Source organism: Pteropus vampyrus, unplaced genomic scaffold (assembly GCF_000151845.1).
Source record: "Pteropus vampyrus isolate Shadow unplaced genomic scaffold, Pvam_2.0 Scaffold128, whole genome shotgun sequence".
NCBI classification, from domain to species: domain Eukaryota; kingdom Metazoa; phylum Chordata; class Mammalia; order Chiroptera; family Pteropodidae; genus Pteropus; species Pteropus vampyrus.
The window spans coordinates 3,098,509-3,102,797 of record NW_011888909.1 but is presented as its reverse complement, the minus strand read 5'-3'; the positions used below and the strand labels follow the sequence as shown (position 1 = coordinate 3,102,797).

Below are 4,289 nucleotides of genomic sequence, written 5' to 3'. Positions count from 1 at the left end.
TCTTTCCTAATTATAAAACATAGTTAAACTACAAATGTTTTTCAAGAGCGATTTACTGGTATGTTTGACAAACTAAAAAGGAGGAGATTGATGTATTTCTGTCCATAGATCATCAAGGATTTTGACTCCAAAAACATTTTTCACTCATCCATGGTTCATATCAGCTGTAGCTCTGACTTGACTCTCACCTTTGCTTGTCCATTAAAAATTTCTCGCATCTAAGCCTGGTCTATTACAGGAGTTAAAAATACTTGTAGGCTCACCAAGGAAAATCAGGGTTTATGTCTTTACAGAGGTTCACCAGTCCACTGACTCTGCCAGAAGCAGAGGTGGAGCCTTCACTCTCATAAACCCCTGAGCATTACAACACATACTGGAGTTTGTTTTGTATTCTTTACGTCAAAAAAAAAAAATGTGAATGTTCCTCCCTGCTTCAAGAATTCCCTGTGTAGTGGGGGGAAAGCTCAGAGGGGAGATAAGTAAATGGGGAGAGACCAGGCTGTGCTGAGTGCACCAGTGCCTGCATCGTGTACAGCAGTAGTGGCTGCCAAAGAGGCTGCACAGGCCCACACACTGGTATATAGGAAGAAAATCTAAGAACTTCTTTTTACTGTTACTTAAGAAAGATCTCAAAATTCACTGATATTTAATATATGCAATGACAGCCACACGTGTATATAATTTCTAAAAACTGTACATATAATGATGTGCATGTTTTACATCTTTTCCCAGTAGGATTCACTACAAAAAGGACTAGGAGCCAACTGGCCAAGTTATGGCGGCTCTGGAGTCGCATGTGCACTAAAATGCTTCCTTTCTACTGTCAAATTCCTTCTAAAACTCAAAGACCACCTTAAGGTCCCTCTTAGCATCCCAGTCCTCCCTGGAGCCCTATTAGGGAGCTCCAAACGTATGCAGCTTTTTATCTACAAATCATCCACAAATTTATTTACAAATCTACAAAGCACCTATTTACTGACTCACTCACTAACAGCTTTTTATGGAGCACTTGCTGTGTGTCATTGTGTGCAGTGCATTGTGGATACATGGTCCCTGTCCTCTTGGGACTTATTGTCTAGCGGGAGAGACAAATAGCAAACAAATCATAATACCAAATTATTAAACTGCAGTTAGGAGAAACAAGGTGGCCTAACTGCAGGGGGCCAGTGGGCTGGGTCTGTTTGTTCACAGAGTCACAGAGCTGTGGGGGGTCCAGTCCAACTAGCTGCTCTGGAGAAAGCCTTTCCCTCTTTTCCTGTCCTCGGACCTTTCTTTTCACTCAAGGATCCCCACACTCTTCCCAAGGACAACTCAACAGCTGGGGAAAGCCTGAGCCTCCTTGATGTTTTTCTGAAATGTAAATGAACCTTACTCCCAAATGCACAAACCTCTATTTTATTTATGCATACAACTTTTCTTAATTTAATAAACATTTATTGCAACCCAAAGATTGTCACTGATTCTAAGTGAGAAAAAGAGAAAGGTGAGTAAGAGGAGCATGAAAGGTGAATTTTCACTGTTCGTTGCCCATTGTTACTGTGAATAAAAGCCCTCGTAGGACCAGTGCTTGCTTTGGCTTTGGGGTGAGTGTGGGGAGGAGAGGCCAACGGACTGCTGTGGGCCACACAGATGCTCTGTGATGCTGACGCTGCTCAGGAGGATTCTGGCCTGGGTAGACAGACAGGCAACTGGGAAAGAAAGCAGATGGCCAGGGGCTCAAACCATCCACAAGAGGATCAACAACAAAAGCCCTTCACCTGCGGTGCCAAGGCCCCACCTCCTGACCCCACTCAGCCCCCATGCCAGCTTTAATGCTACCTGGTTAGTCCTGCTCCAGTTAACAAGAGCAGATCTGGGTGCTCAGGGTCAAATCTGCAGGCATTTGTTAAACCACTGATCCCCATCCTCTTTTTCAAGGACTGGAACTCTATTTCTGGGTGTTTTCAACACCACTTCTTCTGTCCACAACCTGGTACTCAATAACCTATCACCAGAGCCAGATGAAATGTGTATTCAGCTACCCCATGATGCCCTTCTTATTATATATTTGCTCTAAGGAACAATGACCTCTCTATAAGGGGCGGCAGCTTGGGCTCAAAACTAGCTTTGCTGGGTGATTTCATGAAGCTTCAGGAAACTTCTGCTTTCTAAGTTGTTTTGCTGAATGCAACCATTAGTTTAGAGAAAATTTCCGGGAAAGCATAATTTTTGATCTTTCACATGGAATAGCCCAAAACAGTTGCAAGTACTTCAGAAAAGAACAAGGCTCCGAAGTTCTCAGTGCAGGTGGATTTTTCCTCCATCGCACTTGCTGCAGGAAGTCCAATGCCCTCCTAAAGAACTTCTAAAAGTAAGATTCTCTGGGATTGCTCACCTTCAGCTGGCTGCCTTATCACCTTGTGCTCATAACCCTGCGTTTCCTAGCCAAGATTTCCCATGTATCGTGCCCTTTCTTTACCATTTTTCTCATCCAAGGACACAGGTCCCTGTATTAGTTTTCTATTGCTACATGAAAAATTATCACAAACTTAGAGGTTTAAAACTATACAGATTTGTCTTATAATTCTGTAGATCAGAAGTCCAATATGAATGGGCTAAGATCAAGGTGTTGGCAGGGCTGCATTTCTTTGTGCAGCCTTTAAGAAAGAAAGAACCAATTTCCTTGCCCTTTTTTTTTTTTTTTTTTTTTTTGGCTTCTAAAGGCTGCCAGTATTCCTTGGCTTATGGCCTCTTTCTCCAATTTCAAAGCCAGCAATGTCAGGCTGAGTTTTCATGCTGCCATCTCTCTGGTTCTTGGACTGCACCAGAAAAGCTTCTGTTTATGAGGACTTATAAGATTAGATTGGGCCGACCTGGAAAATCCAGGATAATCTTCCATTTTCAAGGTCTTTAATCTTAATCACATCTGCAAAGTCTCTTTGCCATCTAAACTAATATATCCATTGACTCTGGAGATTAAGGTGATGAAATTTTTGTAGGGGATAGAGGAGGCATCATTCTGCCCATCACAGTCCCATTCATCATGTCCAAGGCACCTCCAACTTAAGGCAATTGTATGTAACAGATATTCTGGAAGAGCAGAGTATATCGTGGAAATTACGATAGAGAAAAAGGAAAAGGAAAACTCAGTATTAAGGAGCAGTAAGCCTGAAACTCATTGGCCCTTTTTAATCACAGGGAATACCTTAACTGCCATCTTGCTCCTTGGTCCTGGCCCTAAGAAGAATCCTGCCACCAACCTCAAGAGCAGGATTTCTCAAACTTCAGTCATTTGCTTTCAGTCATCTAGCTGTTCATCAAAATCTGGAACTTGGCTACACCGCTTTTCCCAGTCTCCCTTGCAGTTATGTGTGAACACGTAAGTTTTAACCAAGAGAATGTGAGCCGAAGTGTTGTGGCCACACTCTGGGCCAGGGACTTTAAAGCAGCCATGGGCCTTCTTTTCTCCTTTTCTGCATTCTAGAACCCAAAAGTAGCAACCTAGTTTTGACTATGATGGTGATGAGGAGACCCAAAAGACAGGGACAGCCTCAAGACAAAAAGAAAAACTGGGGCCCTGAAACACCGCATTAGCGAAACCACCTGCTAACTGGAAACACCTAGCCTGTATTGTTAAGGAAATAATAAACTTCTCGTAGTTTAAGCCACTGAATTTTGGAGGTCTATTTGTTACTGTCACTCAGCCTCCCTACTGAACATATTTACCATCTTTTAATGTATTATTATCTACATAATTTTTATTTAAACAAATCCCCTTCACTTTTCTATTAGCTACATTTTAAACAATAATATTCACAAAATAATAAAGAAAATTTTATCAGGTGTTTACTATGTGTCCTGTTTTTATCATAGACATTTTAACTTATTGAATGTTTCATACATGGCCATGCCATCCTGAACAAGCCCGATCCTGTCTGATCTTGGAAGCTAAGCAGGATTGGGCCTGGTTAGTACTTGGATGGGAGACTACCTAGGAAGACCAGGTGCTGTAGGCGTAAAAAAAAAAAATTAATGTTTTACATTAATTAACTCATTTTAATCCTCAAAGGAACACTATAAGGTAGGTACTATTATTATCATGACTCTTTAACAAATGAGGAAACTGAAGCAGAGAGACATTTAGTAACTCGCTGAGGTCCCACAGCTGATAAGTGGAAGAGCGAGGAAGGTAGGGACAGAGCTATTCTCATGATACAGTCAATCTCAGAGTGTTCTATTACTAAACTGCATTTTCAGAATGTCATTACAAAATTTGCAAATGACATTTTTTTCTTATTGATCTTTTCACT

General features: G+C 41.5%; 1 pseudogene; it reads left to right on the top strand.

The window, feature by feature from the left end:
* Positions 1 to 3,876: 3,876 nt before the first annotated feature.
* Positions 3,877 to 3,995, top strand: LOC111744157 (annotated as a pseudogene).
* Positions 3,996 to 4,289: the final 294 nt, after the last annotated feature.